Consider the following 19,154-nt stretch of genomic DNA (forward strand, 5'->3'; position numbering starts at 1 on the left):
CCCCCGGCCCCGCGCTCGGCGCTCACTTTAATGTTGCGCTGACCCCCCGCGCCCGGGGGCGCCTCGCTGCCCGCCCCCTCCCCATCCCATCGGGGCTCTCGGCCTGCGAGACCCCCGCCCCGACCACCCGGCTTTATGTGGTGGCCCCGTCACCACTGCTGCCCCCGGCACGTCACAAATCCGGGGAGAGGCTGGCCGGCCGGGTGCCCCCAAGTCCAAGAGGCTCCCCTGGGAGTCGGTCAGCTCCTCCCGGGTCTGGCCCGGCTGGGACGCACGGCCCTGCGCGTCGCCCGGGAGGAAACCCCGGGGTTCCGCTGCGCTCCACTCGGGACGCCGGCTCCCCGATCCCTGCGTCTTTTCTTTTTTTACAGAGTTCCTCTTTCTAACTTGACTCCCCCACTCACCCCCAACTGGCTGCCTGGCCTCTGCGGAATCTCTGTTGCCCTGGATTTCTTAAAGGTTTTAAAGCCTGTCTCCAACTTGGTATTTATTTATTAATTCTGATGTCTAAAGACTGTGATCAAAGCTATACCGAGCTCTTGGCAGCGGTCAGCCAGGCGCTGTGGGGCACTAAGAAGTTCAAAGGATTATTACAAAGCAGCAAGGAGCGAGGAGGTGGACAAACACCCGCTCCTTGAAGACCAGCTGCGGGTGACGGCCGCTTACAGTCCAGGGTGGGCATTGAGGCCATCACACAGAAATCACAGCAAGACCAGAACCCAGAACCAAACCAAATATCCCCTGCATCTAAGTGGCTTATTGTATGGCACAGGCCAGAGACTCCAGACAGGAAAGTCAGAGCAAGCCTCTAAGTATAGTCTCCTGAGTTAGGCCCCGCTGCTTGCTCATCATGGGGGTCTTCAGTTGTGCACTTGTGACTTGGGAGTGAGCCTGAACTTATATGGTGTTGAGAAACACAGCTTTGTGCTTTGTGTGTGGACAACGTGGGAAAGTTTTTATTTCTGGCAGGCACCTGCTGATTAGTCCCACAGGGCCCTTTCTTTTGTAGTCACAGGGTTACCTGCTGAAGGCAGTCTTCCTGAGCCTGCCTCCCTCCTCCTCTTCCAGCTCTGGTGACCAGCAAGGGCATGGATCAAGGCTGCATGGATATCCTTCTCTGCAGGTTCAAAATACAGCTTCACTCCTTTCTTGGCAAAGTGGGCGGATTTCCTGACCTTGGCTGCAGTTTTGAGCACCTGAGGTCTTTTCTGAACACCCAGACTGAGTTGACAAGATAGGTGAGTCAAGTTACTCAATCTACATAAACTCCTTGCTGGCCTTTGGCTACCCTTTGGCTGCCCTTGCTGGTCCCCAGAACTGGGTTTCACTTGGAGAGAGCTGTGCTTGTCCTTTGGGTTAGGGTGGCTTGAGAAAACCCTGTGGTGTTGATGTCCCAAGTCCAGCATTCCCAGGAGTCTCTCCTGGGAACCACAACAACAGAGTTGATAAGGGGAGGGCAATCCTGAGGAAATAAGGAAATTACCCCTCTCCTTCTCCCCCCAAATCCTTTCCCATCATCCCCTCTTCCCCAACCCCATACAGGTTGCAAGACACTAGGGAACTAATGGTGGGGAGGGGTGTTGCTATTTCTTCTTTTGACCCATGCACCAATATTTGTGTGGGCATAGGGTGTGGGGGTGAGGTACACAGTATCACAGCTCAAACTTCCAAAGAACTGTTCTTGCCACTGCAAAACCCCTTCACTGTTATTTTCCAGAGAGACAAGACCCTGGCCCACTAGTGACTGACATTATTCAGGGGAGTAAGAGACTGCAGGAATAAGAACAAGGAACAGCCATGACTGTGGTCATGATAATGGCCAAAATAAAAGACATATAGTAATGTTTTTATTTTTTAATAAATTGAAATCTCTCATATAAGAGCTTAGGAAAAATTTTGATAAAGATTGCTGTTATTTGCTAGCTTGAAAATGCTACCAAAATAACTTGTTGATAAGGTGAAGCTGAGTTTACTTTTCCTAGAGCAAAGGAAACCACTGCCGGGACAGTCTAAGTTTTTTCTTGTAATAGGCTCACTGCTTCATGAGCACAGAAGCAAATTATGACACTAGAGTAAGAAGAGAAAAAGCTTTGTGAAAGTCATCTGCAAAGAAGGCAAGAGGAAAAGCTCAAATTTGCCTCCCTGAGGATGGGGCTTTGGGCAATACATATGGGCAATATTAAGGGGTTGGGGAACAAAGTATAGAAAACCGTAGTTGCTAGAGTGTGATTGATTACTTTTCCCTGAATTACGGTGTAACTCAAATTTGGGTTCAGAATTGCAATAAAACTGAGTGCTACGACTTCTGAAAGATGTCTGTTTAACCATGAGCCAGGCATTGTAATTATATTTTCTTAAGGCTATTTTTTGTTCTGGGGAGTGAGAAGTCAAATGTTCTTCTGGACCTACGCTCTGAAACACAACTGGATAATGTATGAAAAATCTTGGGTTTTTCCCTTTAAAATAGATATGGGTATTTTTGTCCCATTGTTTTACTCTCCTAAGCCAGCCCTGCTCATCTTGCAAAATAAATATAAACAGAAAAGGACCACCATGGTTTCATTAGTAGTATCTCAGAGAGAGTAATGAAATTCACAGGAGGTAAATCGACCCCTGACAAGTGGATTAAGCTAAGTCTGTAAAGAGTGTATAGCATGAGGTACCATCTGTTTTAAAGGAAACTCTAAAGCCAAGGCTGACACAAGCCTCAAGGTTTAGCTGCTGCCCCTAGAAAGGTGGGGAAGCTTTTACCGCTGGTTTGCCAGACAGGCTGTCGTAAGCTATTGGTGTTCAATTTCATGAAGTTAGGGGCTTGTTGAGATCTCTCATACACTTATAGGTAGAAAGGTTTATGATATTTACTTAGACCCAGAATGAGAGAGAATGTTGAAGAACTATGTTGCACTCACAAAATGACTGTTCATGTTCCCAGGGAAAATATTTGGTTACTGAGGGGTTGGGTAAGTCAAATAATGGTGTGGGAATTTCAGAGGAGTTAGGGACACACTGCCTGCAGTGGCCAGTGAGACCCAGGAATCCTTATAATTGTCTCTTAGTTATTAATGATGGACCCTTTGTACAGTTGATTGTCTAGAGTAAGGGATTTCCCTCCATGGGATAAATCTCCTAGGTAATACTTTGCTTTAACTTCTGTATGAAACTTTTTATCTTCTTTAAGCTAAAAGAGTAAGAAGATAGATGAATCACTCTTAGAACTCAGTTCATCTTTGGAACACAACAAAAGTTATCCACATGCCGGATAAGAATAGATTCGCAGAGCAATTTAAGCCTCTGGAGATGGTGGTTGAGGACCTGTGATCTGAGGAAACTGATACATAGCTGTCCAGTTATATTGCTGATTTTCCCTAGAAAAGCCAAATGAACACTGACTATATTAATTTAAGGAAATACCAAAGAAAGTACAACATAGAGCTACAAAGACTTCTTAGGCCCTGAAGATAAAATAGTATGAGTTTGGTTCTAAAGGGAAGCAGATAGTGAATGATTTTTTTATGGCTCTGGGGCCCTAGATGAATTTATGTTCTTGCCCGCTGGGTTTTTTTTTTTTAAAGATCTATTTATTCATGCATACAAGAACCGGGGTACATTCTAGAGGTGCAGGAGAGTTAGAAGATTCACCAGAGACAGAGCCAGGAACAGAACAGGCAGACTGATCGAAATACACTGCTGAGGGGAGCAGCGCGTGAGACAGGAGAGGTCTGCCGCACCATGAGGGTATCTCGCCTGCCAGCTGGGATCAAACCCATGCTACATAGGCTGGGGACAGCTTCATAGCACTGCGCTCAACCGCCTGCGCCACCAGGGGAGGGCCCCCTCCACTGGGTTTCTTGATTGAGAAGATGAGTATGACAAGGACTGGGACAAGCTATAAAGACTCCTTTCTATTTACGACTTTATATTATCAGTTTTATTCCTTCTATGGCACCTTGTTTTGGAGGCTATTGTGCAGGTTTGGGTAGAGGTTCTCAGAGGGTCAGGCTGAACATTGCTGGGCATAACTGCAGCAGATTATCAGTAAAATTATTTGCCTACCACATAGCTTCAATCTATGCTTGCTTTCTACACAAAAGTATTGGTATAGCAATATCTAAATTAGCCAGCACTTCATTATGAAGGTCTCGGAGGACTGGTCTCTTGAAGAGGCCATCAGAGAGCATTTAATGTGGCAGTTCCAAATACACAATAAATCCCTTGCTATTAAGTTAATGAGTTTACTCTGTCACAAAGGAGAAAAGAACATTCCTTGGTTAAAGGTTCAAGGTTGACAGTCAGGACTGGTGAAGACTGAGATATCTATAGATACATGACCACAGCAGTTTGTTGACTCTGAGAAAGAGGGTATATAATAGTGTTCAGGTTTAAATTATTGTGTTTATATCAACCTCAAAATTGTCAGTGTGTCCTGTAATTTTGAGAGAAATTTTTTCTTGTGGGTTTAAGGGTAGAAAGGGAAATTGAACACCTTTGTTGATAACTTTTTCCCCCTTCAGTTTCATTTAATCTTTTCAGTTATCTTTATTATGCCATTTATTTTACTGTATCTGGGTTTCTTTTCTACTTCTTTAACAGTCATACGGGCCTAGCTTATGCTGCGGTAACAAATAATCCTCCCAAAATCTCAGGGCTTTCAATAACAGAGTTTATTTCTCACTCATGCTGCCTGTTCCATCCAGGTTACCTGGGTCTTTCTCCACATTGTCTTTGCCCTGGGGTTCAAGGTGACAGAGCAGCTAGTCTAGAACATTGTCAGTCATTATGGCAGAGGAAAAAGAAGCCGTTTGGTCAACTATGTGCTGACTCTTAAAACTAATGCTCAGATATGTCAATACCCATTAACTATCTTTGTGAATACGCTCCCAAATCATATTTTAACTTTGTGAGATAGAATCTTAGCTCATTTATTTTCAACCTTTCTTATTCTCTAGTATTTGCATTTAAGGCTATAAATTTCCTTCTGTCAGCTATATACCATGAGAAGTGAGCTGTAAAAATTTTGTTAACATTCAATTAAAAATATTTTCTAATTTCCCTTGTGATACATTATTTGACCTAGTGTTATTTAGAAGTGTTTCTTAATTTAAAAAAAAAAGTGAAAATTATTTTTCTAGTGTAACAGTCGTGTGTTCCAGTTAATGACAGACCTCATATATGGGTGGTCCCATAGGCTACACGATGTAACTCAGGGATATGGGCTGTATGTACCATCTAGGTTTGTGAACTCTATGACATTCACATGACAAAATCATCTAATGACACATTTCTCAGAACTTACTCCCTTGTTAAGTGACATGTGGCTGTACTTTGTATGATTCTGAGTCTTAGACTGTTTTTAGACCTCACTTTCAACCATATTATCTTGGAAGAAGACCCTGAACCTCAGATGACACTCCAGCCCCAGCCAACACTGTGATTTCAGCCTGTGATACTCTTAAGCAGAGAGCCTAGACTGCCTGGACTTCTGATCTACAGAACTGTGAGATATAAGTGGGTGTTGCTTAAAGTTGCTAAATTTGTAGTGATTTGTTATGCATAAATAGAAAAATAGAATACAGTGTTTCTGCAAGTAAATAAATCACTCAGTTTTTCTTTGTCTAAAATGCCTTTTCATGTTACCCTTGAAGGATTATTTTTAGCTGGATATAGAATTTTAGAGTAGCAGTTTTCTTTTAGGGCTTTGACTATATTACACTGTTCTCTGGTTTCTACTGTTGCTATTGAGAAGTCAGCTATCTGTCTAATGGATGCTCTTTTTGAAAATTATCTATCTTCCTCCTTTACCTATCTTTAATATTTTTTGTTTTGTTTTCTGCAGATTTTTAATTAACTTACCCAATGGTAAATTTCTTTTAGTTAACTTTGCTTGTGATTGACAGTTCTTAATTGATTCTGAGTTTGAAGTCTTTCATTAGTTCTGGAAAATTGTTAGTTATTATCATTTCAAATACTGTCTCTGCTCATTCTCTCCTCTCCTCTTGGGATTCCACCTAGATATAAGGCCTTCTCACTGTATTCTGTTTCTTAACCTTGTTTTATATTTTCAAGCTTGTCTTTCTTTACTTCATTTTAGATATTTCTTCTGCTATATTTTATAATTCATTGATTCTCTCTTGTGGCTAAACTGCTGTTGAACCCACCCCTTGTTGTAATATCTCTTGTGTTTTTCTATTCTAGAATTTCTAGTTGATTCTTTTTCCAATCTGTTATTACAGAGGGAAGTCTTCCTTGACTCCTCCCCATCCTCACTTATTTACATGCCTCTCCTGTGTGCTCCCATACAAGCTGGGCTTCAAGGCATTTATCATATTGTCCTACATTCTCTCCCTGATTAGACTGTCAGTATTTTGAGAATAGTGGGTACCTTTTCCTCTGTTTCTCCCGTATTTAGCACAGTACCTGGGTGAGAGCAGTTACTCATTAGGTGTAGTGGAACTCAACTGAACTTTAATTAAAGAAACCTCCGTCTGCACTGCCCCACTCTGAAAGGTGGCAAACCTTCAGTACTGTCTCTGCTACTCACAACTGCTCTTTCTGTGAGGAGAGTCTTCTATGGAAAGAATGCTAAGCGACGCTGGTTTCTGCAGAGAGACTGATGTGGGGAAACAAAACACACAGAAATAAGAGATAAGGGTACCTCAAGTAAGTTTCTGGGAATGAGCAGAAATTGTTGGATAAGCTCAAATTTTTTCAGGCTTGGAACTTGCTAAGTTGAATCCCAGTACATTCAGACCACCAAGGATCAAGGTGCTCCGAGCTGACCTCTGGGCGAGACTGCTGTAGTGTATCCAGGAACTCAAGGCAGAGTGTTTTTGAAGAAAGGAATCTTGTACTACCAGTACGCTGACTTGTGGGTTGTATCCACCAAAGCCACTTTATTTTGTCCTCCACTGCCTTGTAATCCCTTCCAATGGGGGTTGGGATGGTTTTTTTTTTACTGGCTGTGAGTGAAAATGTTACCAAGTTCATAAATTTTCTGGGCGCCCTTAGGTAAAAGTACAAGGGTCATTTTCAGTCACAAATGTAGACTTAGTTCAGTACTTACAGGGATTCAGTCCAATAAACTAATCAATATTTAAATCTTCATTCAAAGATTTCTGTCCCATTTCCCCACAGCTAGGGCCCCATGGCAGGTGGGCTCTCTGCAGCTGGGGAGGGAGCCATGTTCTCTTTCATTTTTTCTCCATCTAGCTGCTCTTTCTGACCTTTAAGGTTGAAATGGGGAAAGAAAGAGGGGGAAGTAGGACATTCCTGGTAAAATGACTTTAAGTTTCCTACATCTAGAGAACCATAGGTCTCTTGGAAGATGTTTAAAGTCAACTCTAAGGGACCTTGGAGAGGTGCTGGGAGACTCCCCTGCTGGGCTTTTCTGATTCATCATCCTTTCATTCACTGGCTTCATCCTGTCCCCTGCTCCCTAAAGCCTCCACCCACTGGGACTCTCTTCTCACTGGCCACAGTCTTGGTCAGGCTTCTCTTTATATGGTCCCCAGGATTCTTGTCTCATTTGACCTGTACTCAGTGGCATATCAGGTCTCATTGACCTGCCTGTTCTCACGTCCAGGCCCTGGTCTCTGCTAGGGCTGCTTAACCTTCCAGAACCAGCCAGCACCAGGCTAGCGTGTGTCCAGCAGCTGGGAGTACACATGAAACTCCTCAGGCGGGCATGACAGTGCCCTTGAAACCTCTTTCAGACTGGAGGGGTGACCTCTGAGATTTTCCTAAGAAAGTCCCTCCAAATTCCCGAGTATCCCCTCTTCTGACTTTTGCATCCTCTCCCTGGGTGAGGGAATCTAAGAGATAACTTGATTGAAAACTTCCTTTGAAAATCTGCATCTTGGGCCTCCCCAGGGGCACAGCAGTTGAGTGCTGGGCTGCGAAGCTGCCCGCAGCCTCTGCAGCACCGGTTCGATCCCCGGCAACCGGTGAGGGTCCCACATGGGGGGCAGACCTCTCCTGCCGCGCTCGCTGCTCCCCTCAGCAGTGTCCTCCGTCTGTCTGCCTGCTCTGCTCTCTGCTCTGACTCTGGCGAATTCTCTCACCCTCCCACGCTTCCGACTGTGCCCAGTGCTTGTATAAATAAATAAATAAATCTTTAAAAAAACTTACATTTAAAAAAAAAAGAAAATCTGCATCTTTATGGTCTACTTACACCTTACTTCGCTGTTCAATAACCATTATATCTGGGAATAGCAATCAAAACTTCCAAATTCCTGTTGTTTTTTATTGAAATTAAAACATTGTTTTTTTCTGATTATAAAATTAAGGCATGCTTCTAATAAAAATTAGACCTGTACATAAATATAAAATGAAGTAGTGACTCAGTGCAATACTGTCCCATTTTTTCTTTGAAACATTTGTACTTTAATAACAAAAAAGGGGTTATAATGTATATGAACACCAAGGAGTCTTTTTCCTACCACCACAAGAATATGGTGTCCCTGCATCCCCTATATACCTAAAACTATCTTGGAGTGGAAGAGGACAGAGAAAAGTGGAGAGACCAAGCATTTACCTGAGGAGACTATCTAAATGGACAGTTTACATTATTGAATCCAGCTGATTTAGTGAACTAAATTTAGTTTTTGCTCACTTCACACTAAGAGGGGTGCTTTAGAGGAAATAAGATCTGTTATAGAAAAATCAAAAGGCTACATTTGTGTTTGCACCAGCGAGTACTGTGTAAATGCAATTGCTGGGTTTGGGGGTACGTACCTTTTAAGTCTTTTGATAAGCATTTCCAGTGCATACTTTCCTCCAATATACTTGTAACATTGGTTATTTACATTTTTGCCAGCCCAATAGGTCAAAATTAATAATTGAGACTTTCTTTGATTTATAATATGTTTGAGCAAATTTTGCATTAGGATATGATATTTGTTAGTCACCAAGGCAATATGCACCTTTGGCCCAACTGTCTATTTTGATCTCCCAATAAAATATGAGTAAGTTTTGTCCTGGGCTCACTTTTCAAAGAACCAAGGCTACAACAAGTGGGTTCCAGAGTGGACCGTTTCTTTTCCAGGCCCCAGGACATAGTTGACCTGTTTGGGGGCGGGAGACGGGTAAAAGATTAAAGGAGACACTTCCACATGGGACTTGGAGCGGCCAATATCAGGGCTGCTCTAGGCCTGATCTGTCACCCTATGACCTTCTGGGAGAAAATGCCCCATTCATTCAAAGCCTCACACTGAAGGATCAGTTACTTCAATCTCCATCTATCTCCAATGTGCAATTTACCAAAAACTTAAGAATGTCCCTTTTGAAAACAATGAATATTAAGCTATTTTTTTATGAATATCACTCACATGGAATATTTAAATTCAAAGTAATAATTTATTCTCAAATATTCTAATTCAACCACTCATATTCAATATATTCTAGAATATATTTTTCTTAGTGAACATGAATAGTCCGTTTCTTTCAAAACATCTTGAAATGATGGTGAAATAAATAACTTGGAGAGTTAATCAGAGAGAGAAGCTTACAAGAAAGGGAAAATTCTCAGTGATCAAAAAAAGAAGGTGGAGCCAAATTGGGGGTAGGGGAAAGGGAATATTGGATGAGCTGACAATGAGGCTTCCCTGGGGGCTTACTGGTCTCAGGAACCAAGGAGTTTTAACTGACATGTTGCAGTAAAAGAAGAGATCTTGAGTTAACAAGAGTGAAGGCTTGATACTTCCATAGAACCTGAGGCCTCTCAAAGGGCTATACGGTCCAAGAAAGTATGCATCAGAAACAAAATCTGCAGAGACATAAAGAAAACACAGGAAGCTGTATCTCTTGGCCTAGTCTTTTTTTTTTTTTTTTTATAGAGGCATGTTTTATTTATTTATTTGTTTGTTTGTTTTTGTTTATACATGCACTGGGTACAGTCAGAAACGCAGGAGGGTGAGAGAATTCACCAGAGCCAGAGCAGGGAGCAGAGCAGGCAGAAGGACCGAAGTACACTGCTGAGGGGAGCAGCGGGCGGCAGGAGAGGTCTGCGCGCCATGTGGGACCCTCCTCCGGTGGCCGGGGAGCAGCCGGGGATCGAACCGGCGCCCCAGAGGCCGCGGGCAGCTTCGCAACCCAGCGCTCAACCACTGCGCCACCGGGGAGGCCCTCTTGGCCTAGTCTTGATGGAAAAAAAATATTTCCCAGGAGAATTTAAAATTAGTCTGCCCTTATTCAGGTCTAGAATAGACCTAGAATAGACATAACTTATGTAAACCCAGGACCCCAAGTTGAAAAATTAATTTAAGAATGGATATAGAGCAGATAGAAGTAATCAAACTGAGCATCTAAAGTCACAAAATGCAGGAAGAAATAATCTACTGGAAGTAACAGCTGACAAATTCTGTAGTGGGAAGTGATACAGACCTGGTCTAATAGGGATAGCATCAGCCTGGCACAAATATTCCACAGTTAAAATCTCTGCATCGTCAGAAGAATCTGCCAGTTGCAGAACTCATTCTCCTTTGCTTACTGGAGCCAGTCTGTTCAGGAACACACTGCACAGACTAGATTCTTTGCTAGATGCCAGCTGATCAACTAGCCTCCCCACCCCAATAGCAAACCAAAATATCCAAAAACTTACTGTTCCCAGTGTGTTTAGTTTCTTCTTCTCCCTCTCCTCTTATAAATCTTTTTTTTTTTGACAAGTCTAATGACTATTCTTTTAAAAATGTGTGTGTGTGTGTGTATAAAATTTGCATAAGGTATACTCTGATAGCCTAAAAAAATACACAAAATAGCAAAACTAGACCACAGTAACTTCTATAGAATTATCAGACTATAGAAAAAGTGTGCTTAAAGTAATTGAAGACTGATTGCTAAGTATTTCGTGTTGTGGTTGCTATTGCAATGGTATTTTAACATTTTGTTTTCCATTTATTTGTTGATAATATATGGAAATAAAATTCATTATTGTAATTGACCTTATAGTCTATGACCTTGCTAAAAATGATTTAATAGCAATATTGGCTTCTTTTGTAGAATCTTTAGTATTTTCCATGCGCATGATCATGTTATCAGAAACTTGAGTAAGAGGGAGAAGTAGAAAGCCCTACCACAGAGTCTTGATTCAAGCAGATTTTATTGACATCAGAAATCTGAATTGTCCCTTGTATACTTTTATTGACTGTTTTATATCCTGGAAGAATGCATCTTAGTAAGATTCAAGATGGGATTTTGTGGTGTAAAGAGGGAGGAATGGAGTGGGTTGGATGAAAGGTAAAAGATGAGGTGGGGAAAAAGAAGTGGCCTTATGCTCTAAACTGGTTTTTGTCAGGCAGGTCAATTTTAGCCAATAGTGCATATGAAAATGGAGGGCCTAGAAAACAATCTCTAAAACTGCGTGGGCATTCCCTATAATGTCCTACTCTTCAGGTACAGTCTTACTAGGGATGTCCTGTGTGAACAGTGGCAGATCATGATGGGAATATAAGATGAGTTAAATAGCTCTGCTGGCTATAAGCATAAGAGAGCTTTCCAAAAAAAAAAAAAAAATAACATACTTAAAACTTAAAATCCTCATTTCAAACCATATACTCAGAGTGTCTTGAAAGAAACTTTTTTTTTTTCCCCCATAGAGATGTTAAACCTCAGCAGCTAAAAATCTAGATGCAGTATCTGGTTTATGATGTGAACCATACTACAAAAAATGAAGCTACAAATGAATCACATCACTTATGAGAAAGTTATGGCATTGGCTAAAAACACATGGAAACTTGGGAGTTAAAATGGGGAAATCTAGATGGAATCAGAGTGCCTGGAAATGCTCAAACTCACCGAGTCTCCTTTGCTAGCAGAAGCAGCATCTTTTACTCTCTTCCATCATCTGATCCCTTGCTTGAGCCTTCTATTAGCTGAGCCACCAGGAAGCCAGCTGACTGGAGAGGCTAGGAAATGCAACCCACTGGGCTCAGCCCCCTTGGGAAACAACACAACGGGAATAGAGTGAGTAAAGCTCGGAGGGCAAATACACCCAGGATAGGCCATGTCCTGTGCTTTTTGCATCTGCTGCTGCTAATGTCTGAAGTCTTCCCAGGGCCTCTCATCACCAGGTTCTCTGCATTCTCCTCATCCCGTCCACCAGGTCTCATCCGGCATGCTTTGCTCTCACCCCCGGCTCCCTTGGAAGGCTTGGGAGTTCTTGTCCCCTTTTCCTAAACAGGCTAGGGATCAAGGGCTTCTTGAGGAGTCTCTCAGGCTTTTCTTCCCAGATGTTACCCTCAGTATTGCTTCTCCACTGTTTACATTCCACATGGGGACCCAGAGGACTTGCCATCTCATGGAAATCACCAAGAAAACTGGACTCTACCCTGGATTCCTCTCAAAGCTGACCCGAGTCCTGAGTTCTTAAACCAGTTTGTGATCATTTTTAAAGTGTTCTTGCCCCAAAGAGTGTCTGCTGGAGTGAGAGCTAAGAGAAACCAGGTATCAAGAGAGGCCCCAGAATCTTCTGACAAAAAGGTGCTGCCCATGTCAAGGAAACTGAGTGAGGGCCCCAGTAGGTGAACCACACAAAAATACTCATGAGGTAGCATTCAACACAAGACAAATAGAGGGCAAGGAAGAGCCAGCTTATTGTACCAGTCTAGTGAGAACTTCCTCATTCCCCTTACCGCTTTCTAATCCATCCTCCTTTCAACTCTGGTGTGGTCATAAACAGCAACTAGCAAGAAGGGGAACAGTTGGTGATTGAGAGGAACTTGGTTTTTTGTTAGATAACTTTCTGTTCTATTTTATTTTCTAGTCACATCCATCTGCGACCTAGGTGCACAGTTTTTTAATTAAAGTTCAAGAAATAGACATTAACCACTGTATATAATCAAATAATTATACATATTCTACCATGTTAAATGAACTTCACTTTCATCTGGGCCTTCAATTCAGGTCAGAAGTCTTCTGTCTTCCTTAGGCAGCTGCTTTCCCAACAAAACAATGATTTCAAACTTCACCTCACTCAATCAGTGCTCTCTCACAAAACAGCCATCTTCCTCCTTCTCAGGCTAACCCCCCTCCAAACCTTGTTTAGATTCTCTCCTGACTCCTCGATAACCTTATTCTTTCCATCGTCCACTCTGCTGTCTCTTCAATCACATCTTTTCTGGCCCTTTCCCAAAAGGATTTATAAACATATATAAGACCCTCCATCTTAAGACAACCCTTCCTCGATCCTGCAACCCCCTTGAGTTACTTTCCTCTCACAGTCCCTGCTTGAAGACTTACCCTTACTTGCGGTAGCCAGTGCTTACCTACTAGCCACTCATCCACCCACCACAGACTGGCTGCTGCCCAGAGCTCCACATTAACTGTTCTCTGACCCCCCACACTGACAAACTCAATAAACACTGGAGTCCACATCTTGCTTGACCTCTTGACCACTAACGAATGCTTTTCATCACAAGTCTTACAGTGATTTATACATAGACATTCTCCCCATATGACAGGCCATTTGGAGGTCTGCAGGTCCTGGTTCAGCAGCCCCACAGTGTTGAGAAGACTTTCTAAAATTTTCCCTGCTTCCTACATGGCTGAGGATGACTGCTGAAGTGATACCTGCCCACTCAGGGCTGGGAGAAGGGAAAGGTCTGCATCAGTCACTTGTCTCTTCTGTCAGAAAAGCAAAAGATTCCTGTTAAGACTCATTGCCCACAACTCTATTGTGACCATTTAGCTGCAAAGATGATAGGAAAGTGAGTGTTTCATGTTCTTTTAGTCTTTACTGTGGAAACAAACAAGAGTGAGGAGATAAAAATGGAAACTGGCCTGCCACCCAGTCTGATGGCCCAGAGTTGGCCTAGTACAGCTCTGTGGTCACCTAAAATTCACTCTCCCATATACACATATTCCACGGAATACATTCACTCCTCCATAAAAGAGAGAATTCTAAAGTCTCCGCTAGTCCCTAAATTCTAAAGTCTCCTAATTCTAAGCTCCTAATTCTAAAGTCTCAGCACCTGCTTGGAGTCCAGGTGCTCTGTACACTGTTGCAGGCTCCTCTTTCAGGTACAGATGTAGCTTCTCAGGGTCTGATGATTGAAGTGAAAGGACAAGTTCTAAGATGGAAACTACCAAATGTTGGGAAGAATGAGGAACAACAGAACTCTCCTATGTTCTTCCTGGAATACAGATGGATGCAATCACTTGGAAACACTTTGGCAGGACCTAATAAAGCTGAGCATCTGCATTCCCTATGACAGCAATTCCCCTCCTAGGTAATTACCCAACAGAGCTGTGAAGAGGTTTGCATCAAGACATATTCTAGAAAGTTCAAATAGCATTGTTTATAATAGCCTAAAACTGGGAACTACCCAGGTGTCCAGAAATAGTCGGATCAAGCAGCATACAGAAACGAGCGATCTAAACCTACACACACTGTGGATGAATCTCAAAATAATGTTGAGTAAAAGAAATCAAAGACATATGTTCTGTGTGATTCCACTTACAGAAAATTAAAAAACGGGTAAAACTGCTCTGTGGTGTTAGAAGTCAGAATAGCAATTACCTTTTGGGGTAATGTTAGTGCTTGGAAGAGAGCACAAGGGTATTGGTAAAGTTCCATTTCTTGATCTGGGCACTGATTGTGTGGATGTGTTCAATTTCTGAAAACCTATGGAGCTGCATGCTTTTCTGTGTGTGCATATGTCTTTGGGTATCTTAGTAACAAATAATTGAAAATGTATATTTTGGCTTTTGCTCTGGCTCCTGGCACAGAAATCCTAAAACTACCTTGTCATTTCCTAAATGATAAGAGCACTAGAAGCATCTTTTATTCCAATATTTGGTCTTTGATCCTAGTTCCTGACACAGTACCTAAAATCCCTTGGAATTTCTGAGGTGACAGAGTGTCCTTTGTTCTCATGAGAGGACTCTGGGTGGAGTCCTGGATGACTTCAGAATGGCAATTGGTCACCAGAAAGACCAAGTCATGATTAGAAATTTAGAACTTTTAGTCTACCTCCCCCACCTTCCAGGAAGAAGAGAGGGAAAGGAGATTGTCAACGATGGGAGGAAGCCTCCAGAAAAACCCCAACAGTACAAGTTCAGAGAGTTTCCAGACTGGTGAACACATCTGTGTGTCAGGAGGATGGGGCACTCCAACCCTATGAGGACAAAAGCTCCTGCATCAGGACCCTTCCAGACCTTGCCATATATATTTCTTCATTTGGTTGTTCATCTACATTCTTCATGATATCCTTTATTAAACACTAAACTGGTAAACATATGTGTTTTCCTGAGTTCTATGAGCTGTTCTAGCAAATGATGGAATCCAAGATGGGGTGGTGTGCATCTCCAGTTGGTAGTCACATGGGACACATGTAGGCAACCAGGGGACCTATTATTTGTGACTGATGTCTAGACTGGGTAACAGTCTTATAGGACTGAGTCCTTAACCTGCACTAACTTTGGTTATTATCAGAATTAAATTGAATTATAGGAAAACTCAGCAGGTGTAGCAGAGACTTGCTTGGTGTAGGGGAAAACCCCCACACATTTGGTGTCAGAAGTATACAGCATATAGTGTAATGGTAAACAGGAGGGGGTATCTTTCCTATACAATTCTGCATCAGTAAAATGTATAAAAACACATACAACACAGTGTGAAAAAAACAAACAAACAAAAAAATCTTCCTTCAGAAAAACAGGAGAGAATGGAAACATAATATACCTGTCTCAGTAAGCCACAACCCTGCTCAATAAAAATAGCCAGGGGTCTCTTTGGGGACAGGGTATTGAGCTCTTGGTCAGGGAACCCGGCAGTGTCTCCCTTATTCTGTCCTCTGTGCAGAATGAACAATCTGTTGCATCCCACCCCCTCTTGGAGGGAAGTCAGGAGCCCAAGAATTGCCTTCAGGGTTAAATAGTAACAGACCAATGTTGACCAGGCTTGAGATTTTAGTGACAAGATTCCCTCAATTATTTGTTAGGCTTCTGGCCAATTCCAGGCATGAATAATCACAATCAAATAATTTATTAGGGAAGCTTTAAAGAGTTTTCTAATTAAACATTATTTTTTTCCCAACAGGCAATATATTTACTTGCTTTTTTTTAAAAAAAATCAAAGCAATAAAAAAGATGTTAAGATCTTATTCTTACCTCTGTCCTCATTTATTAGTTTCTAGTGCATACTTCTAGTGCATACTTCAAGTGTTTCTTTTTGAAAAACAGGCAAAAGCATGTACTAGAATATTAAGTTTTCTAAGGCTGGCTTTTGTGCACACCTGCAGTTAAGGTGATTCAAAGTAACAGCTGCAGGCAGAGATACCACCTATTTCCCACCTTTGCTACCTTGGAGCTCAATCTTAACGTCTGATAAAGCTGCCTTTTCCCTGACTCCACTGTGCTTGCCTTAACTTGGGCAAACAGAATTGTTTATTTCCACTCAGCAAGGATCCAAGTTGTGGGACTTGGCGAATTTAAGTTGTAAGCTACAAGTAAGAAGTTCCTCTCTTATTTGATTTAGTTTCTACCTTCAAATAAGTTATATGTAATCTTGATAAACTTAACCAGATCCTGGCACTACCTAGAAGGACTACTGAGAGTCACAAAAACACAACAAAAAAATTTAAAAAATTCAACAACACTGAATACCTTTTTTGTAGTTTCTGAGATTTCTTATATAATTAATACAACTTTGGTTGCCATGTAATCTGTATCCAAGGCCCAGCAAATGACAGCAGTTTGAATTTCACTACTGCTTAACAAGTTGGTCATTAACTTTCCAACTGGGAATAGTCTTCACCTCTTGCTACCTTTACCTTCAGATTTTAGTGTCCTACTTCTGATGCCAACTTATTTGCCTGTGAGGAATGGGTTCAACTATAAGGTACAGAACCTACCTATAAATGGCTTAAACAAATGTGTCTTCTCACTCATGGACTGGTGTGGGGTAAGAGTGGAAACATGGAATCAGTTCGGAAGCCCTCACAGTAATACAGGGAGCAGACCATAGCTTCCTGGATGTCAGTTATATCTCAGTGACTTGGGGTGGGGAGAGGGTGCAAAGAATAGCTTCTAGAATTTTGGCTTGAGCAACTAAATGGATGGCAGTGCCAGTCACTAAAATGGACAAAATGAGAGAGGTACCCACTGGGGGCAGGGTGGTGGGATGTGAAATTAACATTTTAGAGGGCAAGTTAACTTTGAGATGTCAGTTTTAGACACTTGGAGGTCAGGTAAGCAGTTATTTAGAGAAGTTAGGACTTACGGCGAGAGCTCATCGTTAGAGATATAAATTTTGGAGTCATCTGCATAGAAATGCTACGTAAAACCACAGGGTGAAGAGCAGAGAAGGAACTCCAGATAAAACTCTGGGAACTTTGATATTTATAGGTTGAGTTGAAAATGAGAAACCAGTGAAAATAACTCAAAAAAAGAAAAAATAGCCAGTCAGATAGGAGGAGGAAAAAAGTGTGTAGTGTCAGAAAACAAAAGAAAGTGTTTCAAAGTAGCAGTGGGTGATTGTGAGGAATGAAAGTAAAAACAAGGAACAGAGAAGGAACCACTATATTTGCATGTAGATACAGTAGCACAGGTGGGAAAAAAACCCAGAAAGCAAGCTTCCATGACCGCCATCCTCTACTAGAGATGGAGCAATTGGTGATCAAGAGAGCAATGGGAGGATAAAATCTACAGAAAAAAGTGGAAGCATTGGCTAAATAGTGAGGACACTATGAGACACTTTCTTGTAGGAACAGATTGTATCTTATTTGTACTTGTGGCTCCTAGCACAACTAGTCCATATTAGTCCTCAGGAAATATTACTGAATTAATGAATAAATAGGCTAATAGAAGAAAGGATGGGCTGCAAATGCAGGGTTGGAAGTAGATTAAACTAAGCCGCTTTCAGAGTAAAGAAAGGAAAGGTGTTCTTGGGTTAAAAAGGTCTCTTTAAGGGTTCTGGGATCCTAGGATTTTTCTCCTGGACAGGCTTAACAGATTTCCAACTCAGAGGAAGATGGGAGAAGGAATTAGGCCCTGTCAAGAGCAGTTGCCTTGGTCAACTTTTGAGGCACTGATCTGCTACAGCAGACTTCAGGGAGGGTTCCCCCAACATCTACTTACTTAACCACTCTTCTGTCTCTCCCTTTCTGTATCCAGGCACATAAAAAAAAAAATGATTATGTATCTTTATAGACACAAATGGGGGAAGGACTTTTAAAAAAATGACAGCCCCAAATTCATTTACCCATTTTGTGAAAAAATATTCACCGAATGGCAATCTTGTATTGAAGTCTTGTGCAAGGAGAAGACTTCGCAGGCTTTAACCTTTTCTTTTTTTGTTTACAGATCTGTTTTTTGGAAGCACTTTGTCTTCTCAAAGCGGTTGATACTACGCACTGTACAGATAGGCTGGTATTTGAACTGATGCATCCTTACAAAGTCACAAAGGGACTGGTAGGTGAGTAAATGGTTACAGAAGCTGATGCAGCTTGCTGAATTAAACAAGATGGAAGTAGACCATTCTTGGAAAAACAGGATCCAAGATCAGTTCCAGTGTCTTCCGGCCATTTCATCAGGTTTGGAATTAGGATCCCCGTTATCTTTCTTCCCAACTTGCAGCCTGAGGCCCTAAAAAGGTGGAGGCAGGGCCTTCCTAGTGGCGCAGGCAGTTGAGTGCAGCGCTGTGAAGCTATCCGCAGCCTCTGCAGCGCCGGTTCGAGCCCCGCCGGCTGCAGAGATACCCACATGGCACGGCAGACCTCTCCTGTCTCGCCTGCTGCTCCCCTCAGCAGTGTATTTCAGTCTGCCTGTTCTGCTCCCCACTCTGTCTTTGGTGAATCCTCTCACCTTCTGCACCTCTGGCCTGTATCCCAGCTCTTGTATGCATAAATAAATAAATCTTTAAAAAAAAAAAAAAAAAAAGGTGGAGGCACCTACAAAGGTGTAGGTGGAGACAGAGCCAGAGCTGGCTTTGGAGGCCGCCCCATCAGTATTCCCCTTGCAACTTCCCAGTCCCAAGGTCTCCAGTTCCAGACGGCGTCCGCGGTTACCTAGCAACCTGCCGGGACCCCGGGGCTCAGGGGGTTCAGGTGGCCCAACCCGGGCCGGAGCCGAGTTCCACCCCGCGGGGCAGCAGACCGGCCCTCGTTGCGCCGGAGCCGCTTCCACGTCGAAGCACCGCCGCGGCCCCCTCCGCGGCGCCGGGG

General features: G+C 42.6%; 2 long non-coding RNA genes across 4 annotated transcripts; one reads left to right on the forward strand and one right to left on the reverse strand.

The window, feature by feature from the left end:
- The first annotated feature begins 234 nt into the window (after positions 1-234).
- LOC119259332 (uncharacterized) lies at positions 235-18,332 on the forward strand. 3 transcript variants are annotated; one of them, XR_008549068.1, is made up of 4 exons: positions 235-674; positions 1,069-1,238; positions 5,355-5,505; positions 18,295-18,332. It is a non-coding gene; the product is annotated as an uncharacterized LOC119259332 (long non-coding RNA). The 3 variants fall into 3 exon arrangements; XR_005128432.2 differs by lacking the exon at positions 18,295-18,332 and adding an exon at positions 14,979-15,426; XR_008549069.1 differs by lacking the exon at positions 18,295-18,332 and adding an exon at positions 11,589-11,609.
- On the reverse strand, positions 9,468-18,890 carry LOC129144646 (uncharacterized). Its single transcript, XR_008549071.1, has 3 exons — positions 18,217-18,890; positions 11,788-11,928; positions 9,468-9,760 (listed from the first exon to the last, which is right to left on the reverse strand). It is a non-coding gene; the product is annotated as an uncharacterized LOC129144646 (long non-coding RNA).
- Between the last annotated feature and the right edge of the window lie 264 nt (positions 18,891-19,154).

This window comes from Talpa occidentalis, unplaced genomic scaffold (assembly GCF_014898055.3).
Source record: "Talpa occidentalis isolate TD23 unplaced genomic scaffold, MPIMG_talOcc4v2.1 talOcc4.5, whole genome shotgun sequence".
Taxonomy (NCBI): Eukaryota; Metazoa; Chordata; class Mammalia; order Eulipotyphla; family Talpidae; genus Talpa; species Talpa occidentalis.